This window comes from Peromyscus californicus, unplaced genomic scaffold, assembly GCF_007827085.1.
Source record: "Peromyscus californicus insignis strain IS unplaced genomic scaffold, ASM782708v3 Scaffold_17__1_contigs__length_78620276, whole genome shotgun sequence".
Taxonomy (NCBI): domain Eukaryota; kingdom Metazoa; phylum Chordata; class Mammalia; order Rodentia; family Cricetidae; genus Peromyscus; species Peromyscus californicus.
The window spans coordinates 33,555,236-33,569,791 of NW_026294469.1; positions in this window are offsets into that span (position 1 = coordinate 33,555,236).

Consider the following 14,556-nt stretch of genomic DNA (forward strand, 5'->3'; position numbering starts at 1 on the left):
AATTCATAGAAGGAACAAAATTTCTACACATTGTCTGAAAAATACACAAAGAAAACAGAAACATATTAGATTATGGGCTATTGAATGAAATGTTCTTCACACTTAGTATGTAATGCCATACAAAAGTTTAAATATAATCTACACATAGATGTAAACGACATATAACACATATAATCCATTTGAAAATAATTATCATATTTTTAGTTTGTAAGCCTCTACTAATAAGAATACCACAAAGCTGGTATAACATAATCTAGTAAAGCAGCCAAATCACATTATAACATCTGAGATTCCCCACCAGACAACATTCCCTTCATCCTCCCACCAAATTGAATTTTTTATTGATTATCTCTTATTCCTCTATAAGTGCTCTGCAATTCAATGCACATATTTACTGTGTATTTATGTGTCAATACATCTCATTTATGCGCGTGCTCATAACACAGATTTTCAATTTTAGATACCTTGGTAATTTATACAAAGAAAGTAATTATATATACATATATATATTTATATATATAGTATGCATGTGATTCAGTTTTTGCACATACTCATAGAGAAACAGATATATTGATATTTAGAGAGACAAATCATTTATTTTCAAATGTAACATTCTACTCATCATTTTTTTTTTTTTTTTAGTTTTTCAAGACAGGGTTTCTCTGTGTAGCTTTGCACCTTTACTGAAACTCACTCTGTAGCCCAGGCTAGCCTCAAACTAATAGAGATCTGCCAGCAGAAGTCATCTTTTTTAATGGAGAGTTAACCATTCTGCCGTTCCACTGGACTGTATAGATATTGAATTATAAATCTGAATGCCAATGGCTGGAATTTGGGATTAAGATACTAATTGTTGCATCTTGTATCAACTTTACTTTTTAAATTCCCATATAAAGTAATAGTAACTTACATGACTCCTGAAAAATGCTGATATGATAAAGAAACTTTCTGAAAATAGAGCAGAGAAGACAGATAAAAATGTATAAAAACAACCTTGTCCACACTGATTTGGTGAGAAGTACCTACACCTAAATGTAGCAGACATTGTTGTAAATTGCCTACAGGTATAAGTAATAAATGAGAATATTGTACAGTTGTAAAAATTAACTAAAAATACATGCAAATCGAGATGATTCTAATTCTCAAATATATACAGCTCTGTGAAAAGTAGTACTATATACTACTCTCCTATATAGAAGTATCATCTTCCATTTGTTAATAGATCTGGGTATATTAAGGTTATATATTTTTCTTGGTGAAATACTCAGACCTCAGAGTTCAAAATATCTTTCATGTATTCACTTAATTGGAAAAAAATAATCAGCTGTAATTTCAAGGTTCTAGGTTAAGTTTTGCAAGTCCTTACTTTGAAGTTCATAGTCAGTCTTGAACTTGACAGAGGATAAAACACCCCTAACATAGGCCTTGACTTAGAGGGCCTCGGGCTGTCAAACAAATTGGGTTTCAAGGAATGGCATATTTAAAGACATTTTTTTTGCCTTGACTTTGCATTTACCAATAGGATTTACTTAGCAATCTGGAGTACAAATCAGCAGAGACTGAAAGTCTGCACAGCCTGTTCTAATCCTCTGTTCTCTGCAGACTTCTCCAGTGTGGACTAGTTAGAAAAAGCAACCCACCACTAACTTTAGAGACATTTGTAACATGACCATTCAAGGACTACAACCCCAGTAAGACAAACTCATTCGTTCTTCTGTGGTTTTTCAGAGATTTTACCTCCCTGAATTTTTTAGAATATGCTTAAGGTTATCATGAAGGACAGGAAAATGTACTCACCAGAAAAAAGAAGAAATGACAAAGTGATGTACGTAACTCTTGAGAAGACCAACATTTTATGAAAGGTACACAAGAAACCTTTGGACAGCTAAAAAAACAACAACCAGGGATCAGTCACAGGGTTTCTTGAATTTGTGGAAATATTTCCATCCACCAAAATTCTTAATTATAATGGCAATAATTCCTTTTATCTCTTTCTAAAATGTGATTCAATAAGGTCATAAAATAAAATCACGGAAGACCACCCAGAGATTAAATATAGACGGACAGATGATAGATAGATAGATAGATAGATAGATAGATAGATAGATAGATAGATAGATAACAAAGTAGGAAAATACTAACAGAGGAAATTTGCTAATGTGTGTGTGTGTGTGTGTGTGTGTGTGTGTGAGAGAGAGAGAGAGAGAGAGAGAGAGAGAGAGAGAGAGAGAGAGAACACAAGGAAGGAAAAGGAGACATTTAAATCTGTAATCTCAAAAAAAAAGCTCCAGTGTCATTATTTTAGGAAGGACATTAACCTGGAGAAGCCCTAACATAAGGCTGTCTCACTGGGAGCCCCACTTGACCTACCTCACACAGAGAGATATTTGGGTTAAAGACAACAGTTCAGAGACTGTGGCTGTTTTTTTGATCCAATGCTTGCTTTTATTTCCTCAATCAGAGCCTTCCAGTGAAGTCTCCAAATTATCTATGAGTGATGAGCTCTGTGGGCTAAGAGGATTGAACGGGGAAGATAAGGCACAGAGGCGTACTGCATTCTTAGAAGCAAAAGCAGGTAACGAGTGAAGCCTATCAAATACTTATCGGTAGATCTTTTCTTGGCTGGAGAAACAGGGACAGTTTGTCCTCATGAACCCATAAGTCCTAAAAGAATGAAAGTGCTATTTTATTTTAGAAAAGGGAAGATACATGAATCTTTCCAAATGAACTAATTGTAAGAGGAAAAGAGAATCAATGAGGAAAAATAAGTTGACAATGACATTTAGACATGGACATCAGTTACTAAACGTTTGTAAATAAATGTATGGTGAAATCATGGAAACCTTCTAACAACAGTGAAGACATTGTCCTGCTGTCAAGCAGTGAATTCATAGTTAAGAGAAAACCCAAACATTGCATGGGCAAATGCTCCCAGGTGAGTCTCATCAGCAGCCTGGTTTAAAGAAGCTTCCCCAAAACAAAACTCAAATGTACAGAGCAGAAGAGAGGACAGGCTGAGGGGACAGTTGCCCTGTTAAGGTTAATTTCTTCTCTCCAACTTTTCTGACACTATAGACACCTGGAATGGATTCTCACTGGGCCTGTCTTGAGATACACTTTCCTACTGCTGTGCTTTTGTTCAATTGCTTTCTTTTTCCCTGAGTATATCCATAAATAAACACTGACAGATAGTCTATACTTCATTATTTCTAGTACATTAAAAATAGACCATTGTTTTAAGTAAATGTAAAAGAAAGAGACTGAGAAATGTATTTCTATCTCTTAGTTTGTGAGTAACCTTGATTTTTTAATGTGAAAATAAAATTTTAATACAATGTATTCTGATTATAATTTCCCTTCCTCATATATCATCCCCAACTTCCCCACACAACTGAATCCATACCCTTTCTTTCTCTCTCTGGTTGAGATACAACTAGGCATCTAAATAAATAATGTTAATAAAATAAAATTAGATTAAATAAAACAAAAGAAGGGAATAAGATAACACAAATGAGGAAACAGACAAAAAGAGACAAAGAAACATCTCAAGAAACACACACACACAAACACACACACACACACAAACACACACGAACACACATTCGCACACAGAGAAATCCCAAAAAACATAAAACTGGAGACTATACTATATACACAAAGTACATATAAGGTTAAATAATAAACAAAGCCCTCACAAAGCATTATGAAATAAAATTGATTTTCAAAGGAAGAGATATTTAAAATATAGAAGATGGATATGTCTCCATGATCTCCTTCTTAGTGTGTTTGTTGGTGGTATTTAAAAAAGCTACTACATTTTATAAGTTGAATTTGTATCCTAATGCTAGGCTAAAATGGTTGTTTCTAGTAATTTTCTAGTAGGAGTTTTGAGACTTCTTATGCATAATATCATATTATGTGAGAACAGAAATAATTTGATTTCTGTTGTACTAACCACACTGCAGGGCAGGACCCACACATGAGAGGCTTTTCAAACACAAACCATACTTGCAGAATTGATGAGGTAAGGAAGGATAGAAGGGAGGAAGGGAGGGATAGACAGAGGGAGGGAGGGAAGAAATCATAAAGTTGGGTCGGTAAAGAGGTAGGGGGATATGCAAGGAGTTGGAGGATAAATAAGTTTAAAATACGATGCATGAAAATCTCAAAGATTTAAGACATATAACTTTATAAAAAGAGTATCTCATCACTCCCACAGCTACTTCTTCAGCCTTCAAATTGACTTGATCAAGGGCCCAACAAACCTCTTCTGCCATCAGACCCATGAACTTCCTCTATCATGAGACTGGACTTTCTGCTCCAAGTACAACCAAAGCAACCTCTATCACAGCTGAAGTCTCTAGGCAAATCCTACCAGAAAAATCTGTAATAGCTCTTCCAGAATGAATTTGATAAAGGGACTTCCCAGGGACTTCAGCCAGGGCTACCTTCAGCACCCCAGTGGAGAAAGGCAACACTGAATAAGCTAAGCAGGAGCTCTAAACTGTGGTTTGGGCCCCACACAACCTCCCGCTCCTCCAACCCTGTGGGAATGCAGAGACTGCATTAGGACAGAGTTTATACTAGCTATATACAGCTCACAGAGCAGAGCTGTCAAGGTAAGTCTACATGCAGGGGATGCTGGACTAGTGAAAGTCGGTATAGAGGATAGCTCAAACCAGGACCAGAGGACTGAAGCAACAGACCAAAGAGACAAAATGAGATTCAAATAATCACATTTCCTTATATCCCCACACTTCCCTTTCCTAAGTACAGCTATTATTTATCTGCCAGTGATTTTAGTATCTTACACCTTCACCCAGCTCTCTTCCTCCCCAAACTTGAGGACAATAGGGCAGACCAATACTGCCCCCTACTGCTCATACATTTCTCTCTCACTTCTTGTTTTTCTTTGTTTGCCTTAGTGTCTCTTTCTATACCCACTCTTCTTATTGTTACACCTCCCAAAGACCAGAGGCTGACCTGGTTTATGGTATCTGGGTATATATCTTTACCCTCTTTTTAGTATACCACTAACCAAACTCCAACAAATTCCACCTCTCTCCATTTTTTTAACTTTGTCTCATAATTCTCCCTTTTCCTCTACTTCCCATCCAATAACTAATATACTAATTAATTGTCTCACTAAGAATGCTTCATTTTCTTTTATTCTCCTGTCCACTCGTGACAAAACAACTAATATATCATTGAACACAGCACCATCAGGAATCCTTTACCTTACTCCCTAAGCCAATCAGTACTGAACAAGTGTCTGGTTCATAGTCATGTGCTAGTCAATAATTACAGTGGGTTAACTGCTGGATAGGAACTGTTGCTGCAAACAGTGCTCAGCAACAGGAACAGACTGGGCTTACAGTCTGGTGCCTTGAGCAGCAGTTTAATAGATGAAATCATGACCACAAATGTATACAACCTAGTCTGCCTCCTGAACACTGCAAACACAAACATTGGAAAAAAGAGGCAACCTAACAAGAAGAACAGAAATTTAACCAGCAATTCTAACCCCGATGGGGAGATCTCAATGAAATAACACAAGTAACATGCAAAAACAAAATGGGTTTTTCCTCCCAAAATTACCAACACCATAGCAAGGCCTCTGTTGGGAATGACTTTAATGAAATATCTGGTGTAGAAGTAAAAAACTTCATAATTGTGATCAAATGACTCAAAGGAGATACAAGTATTTTCTAGGACAACACAGATAATTTAATGAAATACGGTGTTGATACATGATTTGAAAATGAAATTCACTATACATTCTTTTCAGCACTTTGTGGAATCTTCTCCAAAATTGACTACGCACTAAGTTACAAAGCAAGTCTCAACAGATATAAGAAAATTGAAATAACCCCCTGTCCTGGAATATCAGACAACCATGGATTAAAGCAGAGTTTCACCAACAACAGAAATCCTACAAACCCATGAAAACTGAACAACTGTCTACTGAATGACTGCTGGGTCAAGGAAGAAATAAAGAGAGAAATTAAAGACAACTTAGAATTCAATGAAAATGGGACACAATGAAAGCTGAGCTAAGAGGAAAATTTCATAGCAGTAAGTGCCTTCATAAAGAAATTGTTTCTTTTTTCATTACTGTTGAATGCATATATGTATATATATATATATATATATATATATATATATATATATATATATATATATGCCTAGATAAAACCTACTGAGTCCAAATATTGTTACTTATTTGTATGTTTTCAAAGTTGATCATTTGGTACTGGAAAACCAGTTGATATATTCTAGCCTGCAGAGCTCCACCTCTCCCACTCTGAGCTGTACTTGGTTGCCTGTGTTCTTGGTGAAGTTTTGAGGCCTTGTGGGCTTTTTCCTGTCCCATTTGGCATACTGCTAAGTGTCATCCTTCAGCTCACATCTGAGCAGTCATGTTGGTGAGATTTTACAAGTATATCTTCTTATGTTATTAAGAGTCATTACCACATAGTGAACTCCCTGATTCTCTGGCTCTTACAATCTTTCTGCCTCCTCTTCCACAATGTTCCCTGAACCTTAGGTGTGGAAGGGTTTGATAGATACATTCATTTGGACTGGACTCCAATACTCTGCATTTGACTGGTTGTAGAATTCTTTAATGGTCTCTGAGTTTTGAGAAGAGAAGTTTCCTTGATGTGAAGTGAAGACAATACTTTTAAGAACCAATGCTTATAGACTATTGTTAGGAATTATAATGTATTGGTAAATTAATAGTTGTAGATTCTCCCCCAAAAACATGATTTCACTAGCACTGAGTATTTAGCTAGGTTTCCAGTACCAGACATGGTATCCTTCCTAATATATGGGTCTAAAGTACAAGTGGAGAGCATGTGGTTACTGCCAAGCTATGCGTGCCACTACTGCACATAAGAGTTGCCATGCATTGTTGGCCATTTAATGGTTCATAGGCATTATAGCTGAGTGGGACTCTTGGGTACTTCTCTTCTGTGGAACTTTGCATAGTGCCTTTTGCTACCAGGAAAGCTAGTCCTGAGAAGAAATGTCGTGGTTTGAAAAAAAATTGGTCCTCAAAGAGAATGGCACTACTGGAAAGTGTAGCCTTGCTGAAGTAGGTATGATCTTATTTGTGGAAGGGTGTTACTGTGGAGGAGGGATTTGAGGCCTAATACCTGCTCAAGCCATGCCAAGTGAGACAGACCACTTCCTCTTGCCTACAAGTCAAGATGTAGGACATCTGGCTACTTCTTGAGGACCATTTCAGCCTGAACTCCACCATGTTACACCATGATGGCAATGGACTAAACCTCTGAAATTGTAAGCCACCCCAAATAAGTGTTTTCCCTTTTAAGAATTGTTGTGGTCATGGTGTCTCTTCACAACAATAGAAACCCTAACTAAGACAAGGGGCATTCAGGTCAGTTACAACTCACGGGTCGCTGGGACCTATTTCTGAAGTGCATGGTGTCTTCAGCAATAGAGACTTTTCTTCCAGCTCTAGCAGGTAACCAAGGACAATAGAAGTAGGCTGAAGGTTGTGGGAGTCTCTCAGATAGTTCTGTCCAACAACTCATATATATATAGATATAGATATATAGATAAATACTACCTATATATACAATATCTATATAATACAATTAATACTATACATATTATATGCATATTTAAAATGAAGAGCCTTTCATTTTTTAGGTAAATACTTAATAGAATGGTTCCTTATGGCCTTTTCAGCCATCCATATTGTTATTTACCCACCTCTCTCCTTCCCCTGTATTTACAACCCTCTCATTTCACTAATGAATGCCTTCATTTCCCATTTTCTCTATAAGATTACTTGTACCCTGCTATTATCCTTCATCCTCTTTCTACCTTCTTCTGTTTTTAACTCTCTACTGCTCCTTAAGGAACACACTTCATTTCTCACTTCCCTGATCAAATGAAATTTTGCATAATTCTAATTGTACAATATATCCAGAAAGGTAATTAAGTAGACAAAGAACATACAGCCTACAGGAAAGACTGAGAAGGGGTGACCACAAACAGATATAAGATATTTTAGAATGATGTAAATGACCTACAAGGAGTTGTGCTAATAGCTATATATTTATTTTTATTTACTAAGAACAAATCATTGAAATATATACTTTGTCAAGCTCCATTGTATAAACATTACAATGACACTTGCAGTTTTTGTAATAAATTAGCATTTTTTGGTTAAAATTGTTTTTCTTGCTAGATATTAGGCCATATATGTGTATGTAAATATCTATGTATCTATATATCTATGTGCATATATATACATACATATGTACACACACACACATACGTGTGTGTGTGTGTGTGTGTGTGTGTGTGTTTTACAATTCAACCACTATTTTCTCTCCTTTTCCTCCAGTCCCTCCCTTCATCTCCCCGTTGCCCTTGTATCCACTCACACTCTGTTTATACTTAGAGGAGGACAAGTCTTCAATGAATATCAACCAAACATGAAACATCTAGTTTGGGGCTGGAGGAGGCAACCCAGTATGAGAATAAGGTTCCAGAAAGCTGGGAAAAGAAAAAGAGACAGCCACTGATCCCACTGTTAGGAATCTCACAAGAAGACCAAGTTACACAACTGTAACATATATTAAAGAGGCCAAGGTCAGTCCCATGCATGCTCCTTGGTTGTCAATACAGTCTCTATTAGCCCCTATGAACCCAATGTTGTTGAATCTGTGGGTTTCTCTTGAGGTGTCCTCGACCCATCTGGCTCCTATAATCCTTTCTCCCCCTCTTCTGCAAGATTCCCAAGGTCTGCCTAATAGTTGGCTGTGGGCCTCTACATCGGTTTTCATTGGTTGATGAATGAGGCCCCTCTGATGGCACCAATTTATGAGTAGATCAGAGTGTCAATAGGAATCATTTCATTTTTGTTTCCAGTCTTGTTTGGTTCAATCCTAGGTCTCTGAACTTTCCAGCCTCTGGTTCCTGAACCTCCAGGCAGTGTCAGTTGTGAGCTCCCTCTCCTGGCATGGGTCTGGAGCTGGACCAGTCATTGGTTGGCCACTCACACAATTTCTGTGCTGCCTATGCCCCAACACATCTTGTAGACAGGAAACATTGTAGGCGAAGGGTTATGTGGCTGGGTTGATGTCCCAGTTCCTAAACTGGAAGTCTTCCCTGTTTACAGGAGATAGCCAGTTCAAGGTCTGTATTTCCCATACTTAAAAGTCTGAGCTAGGGGAATCACCTTTGTAGATAACTGGGAGTTTCTATTGCACTAGGTTTTTTAACTCATTCCCAAGATGCACCCAATTCCAGTTGACTCTCCCAGTACACTCTCCCTTCATACCCCTCAACCTGTTCCAATCCACCCCACTCCTCCTCCAACCTAGATGTCTATTCTATTTGCTTTTTCCAGGGATTTCCATTGTCCTCCTTTGATCTCTCCTGGTTAGTTAGCTTCTGTGGGTTTGTGGATTATCCTTTACTTTACAGCTAATATCCACTTACAAGTGACTACACATCATGTTTATATTTCTAGGTCTAGACTACCTCATTGAAGATAACCTTTTCTATTTTCATCCAATTGCCTGCAAATTTCATGATGTCATTGTTTTTAATAGCTGAGTAAGATGGACAATTACTCAATGGGACCTCATCGGACTAAAAAGCTTCTGTGAGGCAAAGGACACAGTCAACAGGACAAAATGGCAGACTACATCAACCCCACATCTGACAGAGGGCTAATCTACAAATATATAAAGAGTTCAAGAAACCAGACATCAAAATGCCAAATAATCCAATTAAAAAATAGGGGACAGATCTAAACAGAGAATTCTCAAGAGGAGAATCTCAAACGGCCAAGAAACATTTAAGGAGATGTTCAAAATCATTAGACCTCAGGGAAATGCAAATCAAAACAACTGAGATTCCATCTTACAGTTTTAGAATGGCTATGATTAAAAATACAAGCAACAGATCATCCTGGAGAGGATCTGGAGCAAAGGGAACACTCCTCCTTTGCTGGTGGGAATGCAAACTTGTACAGCCACTTTGGAAATCAATATGGTGGTTCCTCAGAATTTGGGCAAACATTCTACCTCAAGAACCAGCTGTATCACTCCTGAGCATACACCCAAAGGATACTCCACTATACCACAAGGACATTGCTCAGCTATGTTCATAGCAGCTTTATTCGTAATAGCCAGAACTGGAAGCAACCAATATGTCCCTCAACTGAAGAATGGATAAAGAAATTGTGTTACATTTACACAATGAGTATTACTCAGCTATTAAAATGGTAGGCTTTTAATGGCAGGCTTTTAAAAGTTGAATGCCCTGTGATTCAATTTCATAATAGCTAAACTATGGTTTAAGTTAAAAAAAAAATAGCAGTCACTCAGTGAATGAACGCTGATCTGCACGTGAGTCTCCCTTTGCCAAAGACTTTTCTAGGGTGATTCTCTGAGTTCAGGAGAAAGGGGCCCCTCCTCAGATGTGGCACCAAACTTAGCAGTGTTATATTACAGAACAGACTTTTCCTCTTTGTATAATTTCTATCAAGAGCAAACCCAAACTGATTGTTCTACTTCTGCATCTTCCATTTGTCCTCAGCAAAGGTCATTGCCCCTACTTATTGAACAGTGCATAAAACCTGGTATACACAAGGAATAGGGATTTTTCAACTTCCATTTTTGCTTGCTTGTCTGTTTGATTTTGCCTATTAACAGGGCCTAATGTCTTGAATAAAAAATCATTCACAAGATATGTTGATTTCACAGGCAACCATTTGCTGGCTATTCTGGCTTTCCCCAGTGATTTGAGCTGAGACAAACATAGGTTCCTCTATTTCAATCTCTGTTACTAATATTAGCTCTCATATCACAAATTCCATAGTAAACACACACACACACACACACACACACACACACACACACACACACACACACATATATATATATATATATGTTTATATATATATATGGTTCTATTATGGTAATAGATATGTAAGCATATATATGTGTGTACAGGTAGACTACCAAGTGATGATAAATGATTAAAGAGGCAAGGAATTTCATAAGGTTTCAAAAGTGAAGTGTTTCCTTTACTGACCTAGAATAGTACTTGACTGAAAACATGTTATCAACATAGAACCATATCTTTCTATTAATCTTTCTAGTGCATACTGCTTTCAAGTTTGCTTTCAGCCTGCTGCTTTAGGTGAACAGTTATCACAATACACTCATACATTGTGCTGGCTCAGGGACAGAGAAGGGTCACAAAGAAAAGAGGGAGAATATGGGTTAAAACTAGTCTTGATATATGTATATGGTCTATAGTGTTGCAAGGTCAGGCCATAAAAGTTCAACTCCTGAGGCAAGAGTTATTTCCAGAAAAAAGTCATTCCCACAGGTACTATTCAAAAATCAGATCTTGAATTCCAACCTTGCCATATGTATTTGTCAAAAGAATGTGTTTGTGTTACCTCATTATCCAAAGAAGCAAAGAGCATTGGTTTAAAAGTTTTATTTATGTTTATATTTATATTTATATTTATGTGTGTATGTGCATGTATAACATGTCTGTGCATGTGTCCACAGTGGACAGAAGATGCTATGAGAACTCCCTAAATATGGAGGTTATAAGCCACCTACCATGGATGCAGAGAACCAAACTTGGGTTCTCCCCAAGATTGTCAAGCTTCCCTAATAACTGGGCAATCTTTTCATCCCCCCAAAGTTTATATTAATAAAGAGTGCACTTTAAGATTTTATCAAGAACTACTGTGGTGATAGTGTGTCCCCCAATATATTGTGGACCCTAATAAACTTTTCTGAGGTCAGAGAACAGAACAGCCACTAGATAGACATAGAGGCCAGAAAATGGTGGAACACACACCTTTAATCCTATCAGTTGGGAGGCAGAGATCCATTTGGATCTCTGTGAGTTCAAAGCCACACAGGAAACAGCCTGATGTGATGACACACATCTTTAATCCCAGGAAGTGCTGGCAGGAAGCAGAAAGGTATATAAGGCATGAGGACCAGGAACTAGAGTCTTTTTAAGCTTTTAGCTTTTAGCTTTTAGCAGCAGTTCAGCTAAGATCCATTCAGATGAGGACTCAGAGGCTTCTGGTTTGAGGAAACAGAATCAGCTGAGAAGTTGGAAGAAGTGAGGTTAGGGGTGGCTTGTTCTGTTTCTCTGATCATTCAGCATTCACCCCAATACCTGGGTCCAACTTTGCTTTTATTAATAAGAAATTTTAAGATTCATGCTACAAACTACAACAACGGTACTGATTCTTTTAAGTTGTCAGTTTACAGAACACAAAATTGAGATTTTTGGATTACTAGGTGTCATAAGTAGTTGACCACAGAAGGTAAAACGTTGAAATCCCAGGATTCCAGAAGTGAAAAGAGCAGTGAGAGCCCAGCCTTCTATCCTGTGTCCTACACAGAGAGTTACCCAATCTTCTAGGACCATGAGAAGCTGACAACAAAATCTCCAATCCACTGCAGACTTCAGGGCAAAACTGTGATCACAATAAGACCCATAGGAAGATGTAGCTCCATCAAAAACTCAACATATACCGTTACGTTTAAATTTAATTCTACCATTGCTTGCTCTGTAGAGAAAAAATAAAAGAGGTCAAAAAAGTTTAAAGAAATTATTGAAAGAGGACATCAGATACTTTGAGAAGTGAATCATATAATTATCAAAAGGGAAAGACTGAACTGTGAACATTAATTTCTCCTTCTATGAGGAACTAAACCTTGACTGCTCCCAGCATCTGCACACTTCCAGCTCTGGGTGTACTAGGCCCTTTCTACTGCCTCAGCTTTGCCTTAGATTTAGAGCTTGCCCAGACTCATAAAAGAAAAGAAGTAGGGATTGTTAGTATGCCATGAGAAAGACATGACAATTAGGGGATTGTTAAGTGGAAAAGCCATTGAGACCATATGATATAAAATAGCAGATGAAATATTTCTGTATGAGACACAGCTATCTGATCACAGAGTAGAAAGGACAGGGATATTGGATTGAGGTATCCTAGAACATCCATCCTGTGGTGTAGAATCTTTCATGGAGTTCAGGGGATAAGAGGATCCTCCCAGTGAGTCTCTTTCTAGTATGATAGATTGCAGACTGTAGCAGACATCTGTTGAACATTGGGGCTTTGGAATTATCTCATAATGTTTACACATATACAATTAGTAATTCCCAATAATTAAATTAATTGATTTGTTTGTTTGCACAACGTTCAACACAAATATATTAAGTCTCAAATGCAAAAGCCACTATCACAACTCACAATATTAAAGAGAAGTGCATATGTTTCTTTGTCTTTCATAGTACACTGGTTTGGTTGAGTCATATTTTCTGTGTATTATGAGCATGGAACATCATTACTACAAACCTAAGATTTTGCTACCAAGTCTTAATTATTTAGGAAGAATTTGTGTTTAGTATCATATTCTTACTTGAATGCTTTGCAGAAAATGCATTTGCTGGGATAAGTACGGCCAGTGGAAGAACAGACTGGCCTAATTGTTCTGGGACAAGGGTCACCAATATTATACTTTCTACACAATAACTGAAAAACACACAAAGATAACAGAATTGCATCGGTTGATGGACTATTGAATAAAATTTCTTCACTCTTACTATGTAATAGCACAAAAAAGTTTAAATATAATCTGTACATAGATGTAAAGTAAGTATAACACATATAAAACATGTGAAAATAATTATATTTTTGGTTTGTAAGCCTCTACTAATAATAACACGACACAACTCATCTAACATGATCTTGTAAAGCAACCAACTCATATTATAACATCTTTGATTCCCCACCAGACATCACTCCCTTCATCCTCACATCAGCAAATTGAAATATTTATTGATTATTCTCTTATTCTGCTGAAATTTTTGGGCAGTTCGATGCACATATTCAATGTATGCTTACGTATCAATACATCTCATTTATGTACATGTATATGAACACACATTTTCAATTTTAGATTCCTTAGTAATTTATACAAAGAAAGCAATACTACATATATTTATGCATGTGACTCAATTTTACATATCCTTGTGACATATATATGTCACAGATGTACAAATATATTGATATTTAGAGGGGCAATTCATTTATTTTTAAATTTAACATTTATTTCAAATGTAACATTATACCATGTGAGTATATGGAAGTCATAGTTTTTACTGCTAAGTTAACCATTGAGCTGTCCACACTGCCCGTATAGATAATGAATTATACATCTAATTGCCAATGGCTTGAATTTGGGATTAAGATACTCATTGTTGCATCTTGTTTCAAAAATAAATTGACTTGCATTTCTGAATTGATGTTTTGGACTTATTGCAAAAAATTATACCTTTTTTATGTTTGGAAAGGTTATTTTCTTTGGTAAATTTTACATTAAATTGCATCACCTATGAAACAGAAAATGTTACTCTTTAAACTTCCATATAAAATAATAGTAACTTACATGACTCCAGGTAAATGCTGATATTATAAGGAAACTTTCTGAAAACAGAACAGAGAAGACAGATAAAAATGTATAA